This window comes from Lissotriton helveticus, chromosome 6, assembly GCF_964261635.1.
Source record: "Lissotriton helveticus chromosome 6, aLisHel1.1, whole genome shotgun sequence".
NCBI lineage: Eukaryota > Metazoa > Chordata > Amphibia > Caudata > Salamandridae > Lissotriton > Lissotriton helveticus.
Genome location: NC_136067.1, coordinates 490,013,281 through 490,026,817, shown reverse-complemented (window position 1 = coordinate 490,026,817; position 13,537 = coordinate 490,013,281). Strand labels below are relative to the sequence as shown.

General features: G+C 49.0%; 1 protein-coding gene across 1 annotated transcript in view; it reads left to right on the top strand.

Moving 5' to 3' along the window:
- Nucleotides 1-13,537, top strand: part of CILK1 (ciliogenesis associated kinase 1) — a 483,141-nt gene that overhangs the window by 65,144 nt on the left and 404,460 nt on the right. The gene's annotated exons all lie outside the window — the stretch shown is intronic.

Genomic DNA, 13,537 nt, shown 5'->3' with positions numbered 1-13,537 from the left:
CAAGGACCCTCCTCGACGACCCCGACGACGACTGCAGCCTCAGGACAAAGGACCCCTCCGACCGCGACCAGCAGGGGGTAAGATTTCCTGACCTCAAAAGACACCCCGGCACCCCACAGCCCCCTGTGCCCAACTCCTGGGTGCTTACCTATCCTCTAATATCCCAACTTACCCCTCGAAGTGTTGGTCGCTCCTGAAGATCCACCGTCCCCGAGCCTGCAGCCTTTGTTCCCTTTTCAAGATCCTCATTGGATAACATTGAGCGCCCGACGGCTCAAAAGCACCCTGCAACCAGCCGCCCGAGTGCCTCTGGCAGTGCAACCTGTACTCTATTCTACTTCCCCATTTGCCCTGAGCAAGTGACCAGGAGCCCAGCTCCCACAGCCGCGTGGCCTGCTAGCCAGCAGCCACCAACTGAAGGCCCCCTGCCTCTCGTTGGATAACATTGAGCCTAACTACCTCTGCACCCGGCCGCCCCTGTGCCGCTGAGGGTGTACTAACTGTACCTACCTGACCCTGGGGGACCCCTGAGTCTAAGATCAGAACCTGAACTTCGGCAGTCGAGTACTCACCTGAAAACCGATGACTCACTTTCCTGCCATTGGATAACATTGACTGGTTTGACTCGAAAAATCTTCTAAGTGTGAAGTTTTGAAATGTTTAAATATTCAGCTAAAATCAGCCGAATATCGAAATCTGAAGCACTCACCTGTAATCAGGAGAGAAGCCAGTACTGTACCTTGTAGCCCAGAACTGAACCGCAAAAGTAATCACAACCGTGTCTGCTAGTAATCTAAATTTCTGCCATAGGAAACCATTGGCTGTTTTTCTATAAAATTTCTTCTAAGTGTGAAGTTTTGAAAACTGAAAATATTCCTATAAAATCAGCCGAATTCCGAAATACTCACCTGTGATCAGGGGAGAAGTTAGTACTGTACCTTTCAGCCCAATACTGAACCGTAAAAGTAATCCGTACCGGGTTTACTAGTAATCTGTATTTTCTCCATAGGAACCCATTGTCTGCTTTTCTATGAAATTTCTTCTAAGTGTCTACTTTTGAAAAGTTGAAATATTCTTTAAAAATCATACGAAATACTCAAACACAATTACCTACCTGTTTTAATTTAAGACCCCAGTGCTGGCCACGGAAGACCAGTGCTGGATTACAAAAGTACCGCGATCGTACTTTACCTGCAACCTGAATTTTCTCCCATTGAATAACATTGTCAGATTTACATTGAAAAGTTTCTACCTGCAACCTGAATTTTCTCCCATTGAATAACATTGTCAGATTTACATTGAAAAGTTTCTAAGTGTGAACTTTTAAAACAGCTTTATATTCATGAAAGTTCACTACAGTAACTAAAACGTTTTTGCTAATCTGGTTTCAGTTTAGACCCCAGGACTGAATCTAGGATCTGGTCCTGGGACTACTAAAGTAATCTGTATAGTAATCAACTGTACTTACATGTGGAAAACTCATTGAGCTCAATGCTATAGTGTGTTTTAGGATTCTGTTGCTTACTGTCAACACTGTATTAATGGTTTGCACAAACTTTATTGCTCCTTTGCATAGTAATTACATGAGAGTACTCATAACGAGAAAAGTATATTTTTATAACTGTTGGTTCTAAAAATAAAACAACTATATCTGTGGATATAAAAACAATTGGCCTGGAGTTCAGTCCTTGAGTGTGTGAAACCTTTTGCTGACTGAGTGTGTAAAACAAATGCTTTACACTGTCCTCTGGTACTGCCTTACTGCTCGACCAAGCTACCACTTTGGAGAGTAAGGTCAGTTCTGACTTTAACCTCTGTTATACCTTTGGGGTTTGTGGACTTGATACACACTGTACTACCTTATTGTCCAGTATATATAGAGCCACTTTCTCACACCTAGTATATTGTACTAAAGTACCCAGAGCATAGTCACACCAGGGATGTCCCATGGGCTACAGCACATGTTATGCCACCCATAAGAGACCACGCAAACTGTGACTACAGGTCTGCCATTGCAGCCTGTGTAAGTAGGTGCTAGCACCCCTTACGACAGATATATTTCCTTATATCTGAGGTCACTGCACTTAAAACCTAGAAGTCACCCATAAGGCAAGCCGTTCAATCCTGAAGGTCGGGTTGCTAGGTTATAAGTGTGAGGGTGCCCAGCATGAGCAGGACACCCCCTACAAACCCCAGAGTCGATTCTCCAGGCGTAATAAGTGCTGTCAACCATTTTGATGCATATCGTGGCCATGCGTCATTATGCGTTGGCTAGTTATATGTTGGCTGTGCTGAACCTGGACATGTTTGTTATCAAACATGTTGGAACCATACCCCAACACAGTTACTGGTGTTGGAGGTATTATTTCATGCACTGGAGGGCTCCTCCTGGAAGCTCCCATTAACAGCCTTTCAAGGTCTGCCAGTAAGCTAGTGCTGCTGCCGACCCTAGACACAATTCCGCCCTCCTGCTGCTGAGCTGAGCTCAAGCAGGGGAAGGTAGAACAATAGGTTTTGCAGCGTGAATCTTTCTGGATTCACTATGCTGTGCATTATTCCGCGGTCTTGTGGTTGGGTCCGGATTCGTAGTCTTTTCTTTGTTTTTTTTTTTTTTTTTTTCTTTGCCCAGGTGGGCGTCGGCGTCACACCCCCTTTGGGTGTATTTCCGGTGACGTCGGCATGCTTCCTGCGGAAGCTCCCACTCTTGGGCGCCATCTTCAGATTCTTTTTTTCCGCGGTCGGGTCTGGATCGTTCCCGTTTGGGCTCCAGACATTTTTGGAGAAAGAAGAAAGAAAATACAGAAAAGACGAGGAGAAGTCATCTGAAGACTCCAGGGGACTTCACCGACGAAAGACAAGCAAAGATAAGGCGTTTTCCATCCAGATCTTCGACGACCGTCGACGAACACGCGACCAGAGAGGCCCTGGACGCTCGAGGATGGACAACACGCCGTTCAAGTTCTGCCGTAACTGCCACCACAAGTACGCGCAGAAGGACCAGCACCCGGTATGCAACCTTTGCCTACCGGTGGACCACGAAAGCGGAGACTGCAACGCCTGTTCCGCCTTCACCCCGAAGACCCTTCGTGTGAGAGAGAGGCAGAGGGTAGCACACGCCGCCCTGCAGGGGAAGGCCCCGACCCCGTCGCTCTACGAGCTGGGGATGTCCTCCGAGGAAGAAGACAACGCTGCCGCCGAAGACGACAGCTACACGGTCGTAGAGACCGATTACACGAAGACTTCTGACAAGGTAGGAGACTCTTCGGCCCCCAAGAACCCGAGAGACTCTGAGTCTCGAAAAATCGAGGGCAAGACCCCGAAAGCGCCGACGCCAAAAAAGGCGGCGTCCGCGACTACTCCCAGGCCCAGCGGATCCTCAGAGAAGGAGTCCCCGGCGCCGAGAGCTGCTGATCAGCAGAAGACGTCGAAAATCGTCCCCGAAAAGGATCGATCGACGAGGGAGAAAGACCCGAAACTGTCGACGACGACCAGAGACCCGATATCCGGTTCGACGTCGAAAACTTCGACTCCGAGAGGCACGGCGACGAGCCATCCGTCGAAGAGAGCGGCGGAACCATCCGACGCGGAACACGCGGCCGAGATGGAAAAGAAAAGAAGGCGCCTCGAGGCAGAAATGGAGAACTTCATGCAGCGGAAAAAAGATTTCGACGCAAGGATGAAGGCCTTCACGATCCCTCACAAGACCAAGCCACCAGTGCTGGAGGCGGTCGAGGAGGAAGAAGAAGAGGTCGCCGAAGTCACCGAGCAAGACCAGGACGTCGAGGTGTTCGACGACCAGGAGGAGTACGAGAATCCCCACGAGAGCTACAGCTATGGGGAGGAAGATGAGGGCAGGACAGACACAGAGTCGGCGCCCTATGACCTTCAGGAGGTAGATTACATCGATGTCGACACCGACAGCCCGGAGGAGGTGGTCGACACCTACCCCTCGAGGCCCTCGCCGCCGGACGACATCGGGGCCTACAACGCGGTGATACAATCTGCCGCAGCAGCTTTCAAGCTCAAGCTCGACGAAGAGAAGCAGAAAGCAGACTTCCTTCTGGAAACATTGCTCCCAACACAAACGAGGAGCCAGTTCCTCCCGATGCTCGAGAGCGTCTTGGCTCAGGGGAAGGAAGCTTTCAGGGAGCCCGCAACATGCAAGGCAGTAACTCCCAGAACTGAGAAGAAGTACAAGCATGCCGCAAAGGACCCGGCCTACATTCAGGGCACGGTCTCCGCAGACTCCATTATCACGGCCACAGCAAGGAGGAGGGCTAACGTACCCACTACCTCGGGCCCGCCACCGGATAAAGAGAGCAAAAGGATGGATCTGGTGGGCAGAAGGATCGAACGGAATGCCGCGACCCACTGGCGCATGGCTAATTCCAACGCCCTGGTAAACAGACACATGTACCAAATCATGGAGGGACTGGGGCAGTTGGTGAAGGACTTGCCCCAGGATGCCAAGCAGAAAGCCGAAAAGCTAATTGAAGAGGGGAAGAATGCTGCAAATTCTTGCCTTAAGACGGCCCTGGATGGGGCAGACACCGCCAGCAGGCTCATGATGATGGGCGTCACGGAAAGGAGACACGCCTGGCTCAGGATATCCGGTTTCAAACCGGAGGTGCAACACAGCATCCTGAACACACCATTCAACGGCAGTACGCTTTTCGGACAAACAGTTGATGAGCAACTCAGCCAACTTAAGAAGGATAACGAAACAGCAAGATCCATGGGAGCATTGCAGTTCAGAGGGAACAAGAGGGGCACCCCGTCACGGAGGCCCGGCGGGAGAGGCGGAAACCAGCCAGGTACATCACACCAGGCTTTCCAGCAAACGCACCAGGCAGACTCGCAGGGTCAGCAGGGCCATCAGAAACAGCCCTGGCAGTACCAACAAAGAGGCCAGTCCTTTCGAGGGAGAAATGGACGGGGACAAAATAGAAGAGGGGGCCAGCAGCCCACCTCCAAGTGACTTCAAAAAAATCCGTGTGCCCACCCACAAAAAAGATCCCAGGGGGCAGCACGTACAGATGGGTCAAGACAAACTAGACACCTACGACCACAGGACACCAGTGGGAGGAAGATTAAGATTCCACCTCCAGGAGTGGAGAGGAATCACATCAGACAAATGGATCCTCAACATTATCCAATTCGGATACTGCATAGAGTTGGAGGCGAGGCCAACAAACAGAAAACCAAGAAGAAAGCCGCTAGCAAGCAAGCAGCTGCAGTGCCTTCAGGAAGAAGCAAAAGAACTCCTGCAGAAGCAGGCCATAGAAAGGGTACCCTTCAAGGAAAGAAACACAGGAGTATACTCAACATACTTCCTGGTACCAAAAGTAGACGAGACAATGAGGCCCATTCTCGATTTACGGTTCGTGAACAAATTCATAAGAACGCAAAAATTCAAAATGACCTCCCTGCAAGAGGTGCTCCCACAGTTGCAGACCGGGGACTTCATGGTCACTATAGACCTCAAAGACGCATACCTGCACATCCCAATGAACAGGAAGCACAAGCACATGCTCAGGTTCACCGTCGGAGAAAGCCACTACCAGTTCACGACACTGGCCTTCGGTCTAAAATCGGCACCAAGAGTTTTCACAAAGTGCCTCGCAGCAGTCGCAGCGCACCTAAGAAGGCAGGGAATACATGTATACCCTTACCTGGACGACTGGCTGGTGAAAGCAAACTCATACCAGAAATGCAAGCTGCACGCACATACAGTGACCAGCACGCTCATAAACCTGGGGTTCTCCATCCATTGGAAGAAATCATCAATGGAGCCGGAACAAGTGAAGATCTTCCTGGGAGCACAGATCAACACCTTACAGGGCAAGGTGTTCCCCAGCGAGAAGAGGGCGAGGGCGCTGGTGAAGGAAACTCGCCTCTACCGGAAGGGACAAGCTCGGACAGTGAGGACGGCGAGCAAGATCATGGGGATGATGGCATCATGCATCCACCTGGTACCGAATGTACGACTCCACATGAGACCCATTCAAGAATGGCTACAGGAGCAATGGTCACAAGCTACAGGCAGTTGGGAGGATCTAGTGGTTGTAACGCACGCAGTGCAGAAGGAGATGACATGGTGGACCATGGAGAACATAGCAAGGGGAAAGCCTCTAACGCCCCCAACGCCAACAGTGACCATCACCACAGACGCATCCCTGAAGGGATGGGGCGCTCACATGGAGGAGCTCAAGGTGAGGGGACTGTGGACACCGACGGATGCCACAAAGCACATCAATTACTTAGAATTGAAGACAATCTTCCTTGCACTGAAGGCCTTTCAAACAAGACTGTACAAGCACAGGGTATTGATACAAACAGACAACACCACTGCGATGTTCTACATCAACAAGCAGGGGGGCACACAGTCCGCACCGCTTTCAACGCTGGCGCAGGAGATATGGAGATGGGCCATCCCTCTCAAGATAGACCTGCTAGCCATACACCTACCAGGGAAGGACAACATACAAGCCGATTGGCTCAGCAGGCAGACATCGGCATCCCACGAGTGGGAGCTCAATGCTCAGGAGACAAGATACCTGTTCGACAGGTGGGGGACACCATCGGTGGACCTGTTTGCCACACGCCAGAATGCAAAATGCCAAAACTTCGCATCCAGGCAGCCCGAGGAGGGGACACTGGGGAATGCCCTATGGATAGATTGGTCAAGGACATTTGCCTACGCCTTTCCCCCGATACCACTGATGCACAGAGTACTGAGCAAGTGCAGAGCGAGCAACATGACACTGATACTGGTCGCACCGCAGTGGGCGAGGCAGACCTGGTACTCGCAGATCATGGAGATGACACAGTGTGCACCCCACAGATTCAGCAGGAGGAAAGATCTACTGTCCATGCAGAACGGAGAGGTACTGCATCCAGAGCCAGAGAGCATGAGCCTAGTAGCGTGGCTCCTGAGGACATAGAGTTCGCACATTTGAGACTACCAGAAAGCACCCTGAGGGTACTTCGGGAGGCACGAAGGCCCAGCACTCGAAAGTGCTACGTTGCGAAATGGAAAAGATTCACAATATGGTGCAGACAGGAAAGACTCCACAATAAGATGAAGAGGGACTCCACAGTGCTAAGGTACCTGACGCACTTACTGGAGAAGAACCTTAGCTCATCCTCGTTAAGAGTTCACTTGGCAGCGATAGTAGCCTACACAAGGGGAGAAACGTGCAGGAGCTTCTTCACATCACAGGTGGTGAAGAGATTCCTAGAAGGAGCGAAAAGGATCGCACCACCCAAGCGGGTGCCGCCACCTGCATGGAACTTGAACACAGTCCTAACGGAACTCATGAAAGAGCCCTTTGAACCACTTCACAAGGCCTCCCTAAAGATGCTAACTATGAAAACAGCCTTCCTGGTTGCGATAACGTCCTTACGCAGAGTAAGCGAGCTTCAAGCGCTGACGCTACAAGAACCATACATACAAATACACAACGATAGAGTTGTGATGAGGACTGACCCACACTTCATGCCGAAGGTGGTATCCAATTTTCACATGAACCAGTCTATACAGATACCGAGTTTTTTCCAAAAACCCACAACCAGCGCAGAGAGAGCTCTGCACACCCTGGACGCCAGAAGGGCAGTCATGCACTACATTGAAAGGACAAAGGGGCACAGGAAAACGAAACAGTTTTTTGTGTCCTTCGCAAACAGCTTCATGGGCAAAGCAGTAACCAAAAGGACCATTGCACGATGGATCGCACAAACAATCCAACTCTGCCACAAACGGGCAGGACAGGAACTGGCTGAGGGGACACGTGCCCACTCCACCAGGAAGAAGGGCGCTACAATAGCCTTCCTGGCTAACACACCCATAGAGGACATATGCCTGGCGGCAACATGGGCTTCGGTGCACACGTTCACGAAGCACTACTGTGTGGACATACAAATGAACAAGGAAGCTCAAGTGGGACAGAAGGTGCTACAGCACATATTCAACACCCAACGCTCATCTTCCACCCAGCCGCCACAGAGATGAGAAACCGCTACAAAATCTATGCACAGCATAGTGAATCCAGAAAGATTCACGCTGCAAAACGAATAGTTTTCTTACCTGTCGGTGTAGTTTTGCAGCTTGAAGATCTTTCTGGATTCACTAGCGAACCCACCCACCTCCGCCAGAAAGATGAGGCTGGAGAGAGAAGAGGTGGTTAACTAAAGAATAGACTTTGAAAATACAAAGCGGTAAATACAAACTAAGAAGAACATTGCCATTACTTCGGAAACGAAAGAAACACGGAAAAAAAGAACCCGAAGATGGCGCCCAAGAGTGGGAGCTTCCGCAGGAAGCATGCCGACGTCACCGGAAATACACCCAAAGGGGGTGTGACGCCGACGCCCACCTGGGCAAAGAAAAAAAAAAAAAAAAAAACAAAGAAAAGACTACGAATCCGGACCCAACCACAAGACCGCGGAATAATGCACAGCATAGTGAATCCAGAAAGATCTTCAAGCTGCAAAACTACACCGACAGGTAAGAAAACTATTCGTTTCCTGTCATAGGGAGGTGTGACCACCTCCCAGACAGGACTTAGTGTATTGGGCTGGGTTTGGGTCGCTTGCCAGCGACACCAGACTGCTTTGAATGGCACATTTGGTGCCCTCCTTGCATACTAAAGTTTAAGCCAGTTCAGGGAGTCCTGGGCTCCTGCTCTGGTGCGAAACTGGACAAAGGACATGGGAGTATCCTCCCCTCTGTCCAGCCACTCCTCTGGGAGGGAACCTTGAATCATCCCAACCCATTCCCTAGGGTATTTAAGGGCTTTTGTGTGGGTGGCTCTTCAGATTCATCGTAGGACAAGATTCAAATCCGAAAACAATTCACTTTCGACCATCTGGGCACCTTGAACTTCGTTTGACTTTGCCTGAAACCTAGCCTGCACCACAGAAGACTCCTGCTGCTCATGGTATCGCTGTTCTGCCAGTCTTCTTTGTAGTCTGTGCCTGTGCTTCATCCAGGTTCCTCTCAAGGCCTTAGAGCATCAAGGACACCTGAAGAAATTCCCTTTGGAGTGAAGGAGTCACTCCCCTGCATCTGCAGGCACCGCATCAAAGCTGACCGGTCTGCTGCTCATGACGTTCCACAGACCCCGAAAGGCTCAGCAACACAGGTGGTGGTTGTGCAACTCCCTCAAGGCCTGACCTCTCCTCTCAGCAGGTTTGAGGTCCGTAGCTGCTCGAGGTCCTCTTGGTGGTCTTCTTTGGCTTCAGTGGGCTCCCCTGCTTGCTCAGCGCCTGCTCTGACTCTCCTGCAATAGGTGAGTCCCTTGGACCTTGCTGTCTCAACATTGCTCCTTTTCCGTTTACCATTTCTGTTGCTGCTGCTAAGGATTGTTGGTGCTACTGCCGGACACGGGCCCCCTGGTTCTCGACTTCTGACGTGGGACAGTTTGTGAATGGCTCCTGGTCTTCCACAGTGTCGCTGGGTCCTGATAGCTGCAGCAACACGGTCACTGTCATAATTCCTGCATCTTCCATCAACGGTGGTCATTGGTCTTCCGTGCCTCCTTGGCACCTCTGAGTGGCAAAGACTGTGTCCTCTCTGCTTGCAGGTATTTCTCTTCAAGAATCCATCGTTTAATTCCACCGGACTCTTCCACCTTCCTCACCAGCTGCATCTTTCCTGAAGTCCTCCATTGTCGTCTACAGCGGTTTCCGATGTCACTTCGCACCTATGCACCCGGATTCCCTGGTGTAGATGCCCTGGTTCCACAGGGGGAACCATGACTGGGGTGGCTGTCCAACCTTCTGTCTTCTGCAGGGTTTCTTCAGGGTCCACTGAGAAGATTCCGTGAAAACTGAAACCATGACTTTCCATTTGACGTACATTGAGTACGCAGCTGTGTTCCCACTCGGCACACAGCTCTTCTGAGTCTTTTGGTCAAAGTCCCGACTTCGGTCGCAGTCCGCATTCCATTTCTTTAGTATATGGTTTGGTCTCCTCCTGAGACCGCTGTGTATTTGTGCTTACCTGTTTACAATTTTAAGTATTGTGTGTTTTGTGTTGATATTCCGGGTAGGAGACATATCAATGTGTTAGTGAGTGTGTATAGTAAATATACCTATTTGTATAATTAAACTGAGTGTTTTTTTTCCATTTAACCTACACTATATGATTAGTTTTTCCAACAATGTGGCTGTAATCCAGAGCAACACAGCAGCGGGTGTGGGCGTACAGCTCAGCCAGGAGCAAGAAATCAATTTTGCAACAAGAAGACGCCGCACTCAGGAACTCAATTTACTTTTTTGGTTTATTCAACAGAGCCCAGTCTGCACACCGACGCGTTTCAGCCTTGCGGCCTTGGTCACGGTAAACCAAAAAAGTAAATTGAGTTCCTGAGTGCGGCGTCTTCTTGTTGCAAAAAAACTATATGATTAGTTCTGGTAAAACAAGCTGCTTAACTCTCCTCCTTGATTAAGCCTCAAGCCTGCTCTCCACAGCTACCACTTAGAGATCTTTCTGTGGTTGTCGAAGACCACTAAACTCACCATAAGGGTTGTCTGGCATGAGGCACACCTTATACATACACAGAAGCCTGGTGGGCTGACACCCCGGCGAACAAACTCACCCGAAGATGCCTAGCAGATCATGATTGGCAACTCCATCCAGAGGAGGTGTGAGGTCTCTTTCAGCAGTGGTGATAGCCTTGGTTAGATCTGTTTTCCACAGATGAGAACGCGCAATGTCAGCGGTTTTGTGCACTGGAGTTTCCAAGGCGGCTCTCGCTCGGAGGTGCTTTTTGTCTTGAGTGAAGCCAAGGCCTCCTGTACTCCTTTCTGCCCATACCACTCCTGCTCAGGGTTCTCCAGTAGATCAGGAATGACCGGGCCCAACTCATCCTTGGCTCCGGACTCGGCTTGGAGAGTTTGTTATCCTGAGCTGTTGAGCATGGTCATCGGTCCTTTGACCAGGCTGCCCCTTCGGGGGGGATCTTCTGTTGTAGCAACTGGGGAGGGTGCTCCACCCAAATGTGTCAACGCTCTGCCTTCATTCGTGAAGATTGAGCGGCGACAGTTGACAGCTTTTGACTTTCCGCCTGAAGTCTGCAAGTTTGTGGAATGGTGTGCAGAAAAACAGTTTGACCCTCTTTCTGCCCCCCTCTCTCAGGTCCTTCTACTTTTCCTTCTCTTGCCCTGCATGGCTCTGCTTTGGGCACTTTAAAGGGCTATCTTTCTGCCATCTCAGATTTTTGTGATTGCCAGATCAGCCTTCCCTTTTCAAATTCTCTGCTGTAAATTGGTTTTTGAAATGTTTGCAACACGTTTCCACCTTCATCCTTCATCATATCTTAATCTAGTACTCACTTTTTAGATTTGTTCTCCCTTTGAGCCAATACACAACTGTCCTCTCAGGCTCCTTACCATCAAGATGACCTTCCTGGTGGCAATAACATCTGGCCGGAGGGTCAGTGAGCTCTAGGCTTTGTTGTCTAAGCCACACTACCTGAACATCTTCCCAGACAAGCTGATTCTTCGCTCTAGAGCCTTCCTTCTCCCGAAAGTTGTCACTCCTTTCATGTAGGCCAGTTCATCAACCTGCCTACCTTTTACGCTCTGCCACATCCCTCTAAGAAAGAGGAACGACCCCACCACCTGGACCCAAAAAGAGTGTTGTCGTTCTAACTTGACTGCACAAAAGAGTTCTGAGTGGACGACCAACTCTTCGTGGGGTATGTTGGAGCAATGGACGGAAAGGCTGTGCAATAAAGGGCCATCTCATGATGGCTCGTGATCTGCATTATAATCTTTCTATACATTGGCCAAGAAGCAACCCTCAGAGGGCTTGCAGACTCATTCCACCAGAGCCAAGGCCGCCACCACTGCATTAGCACTCAGAGTTCCGGTTTTGGACATCTGCCAGGCCGAAACGTGGGCTTCTCTGCACATGTTCACCTACCACTACTGCCTGGAGTCGGGTCCGTCGAAACTGGCACTTTGCCCTTTCGGTCATGCAGGAGTTTTTGGAGCGAAATTGTTTAGCGGACCAACCTCTGCGTAGGTATTGCTTGGGTATCTATTCTAAGGTAAGGAATCTGTAGCTAGAAGTCTCTATCAGATGAACAAGTTACTTACCTTCGATAAGGCCTCTGGTGGAGAATCTGTCTAGCTGCAGATTCCTTACCGACCCACCCATAGTCCCTGCTCAGTGATCATATTTCTAGGGACAGGGCTGTTCCCCTTTAAGGGCCCTAGTTTTCCACACCGTGGTCAGCGCGCTTCTTATTGGAAAGTCATGAAAAGAAACTGGCGTAAGTGCGCTGGGGTGGCGCCTATATAAAGCACCGTGCGTGTCACTTCCGGTCAACACTGATGACACCTCGCAGAGCTGTACTATGCTATTTATCGGAGTGTATGGGTACTACTGACGAAAAATTCCTGGATCCAGTCTGGCACTTGGGGGTAATTCTATGGCAAGGAATCTGCAGGTAGATAGAATCTCTACCAGAGAAGGTGTTACAAAGGCAAAAAACGTGTTTATTAATGGCATTCTTTCAATTGGACTGTGCTAAACTTAGCAGGATTACTATATTGTTTATTAGTGCAGCAGTAGTGATAGCTGGTTATCTCTAGCATGAATATCCAGGGGTCTTGTTTTTCCATGTCAAGTGAGCGTAGTTCACGCTGTCCTATTATTTCTTTGCCTTCGGTGCTTAGTTTTATTTTTCCGTTACAAATGCGGAGGTTCAATATCATAATTAGGGCTCCCAGTTATATGGTATTTATTTTTTTGCCATTTCCGTCTGTATTTATCCATATTTATTTTTTGCTAATTTTATCTGTATTTTTCCATATTTATTTTTGGTTTTGTGGAAAAATTAAGCTGAAAGAAGTATATTTCCGCATTTATTTAACCGATAAATATGCGCTCATGCTTGAATATCTGCCGGGTTTCAGTGCTGTGAACACCCACAGTAGATAAATCCGTGCATTATATGAAAATATGCAACTTTCAGTATCAACCTTGTGCATATCTTCTGCTGTTAAAGCCTCTTTACTAAAATTCCTTTCTTTTTTAATCCCCTTATCTATCAAACTACACATCTATTGGCCTGGCAGTCATGGAAAACAGTGTTTAGAATTACTCAAAAAGCACCCCAATTTCCGTTTTTATCCTCATTTAAAATATTCAGACAAAAAAATAAATGTTTTCTGTCTGTATTTATCTGTAAAAATCAGTAAAAACGGAAAACAGGGAGCCCTAATCATAATACAAGAGAAAGAGAGTACACTAGACCTGCCTTGACTTGAGCACACACAAAAAGTATTGCCAAAGCTTAATTGTATATGGTATTTCTTTTGCATATGTGTCTAAATGGGGTGGGCAGTTTTGTAAACTACATAAAGTAAAACGGAAACATTTAGTACATTAGTTTGTCTGTGTGAAGGTAAGCAAAGCTGGACTAGTTAATAGAAAGTTGTGGAGATTTTGATATGGAGGATTGTTCACATCCCTGTGTTAATGACAGAAATATTAATCTGTTAGTGGCTTCAGTCCAAAACATTG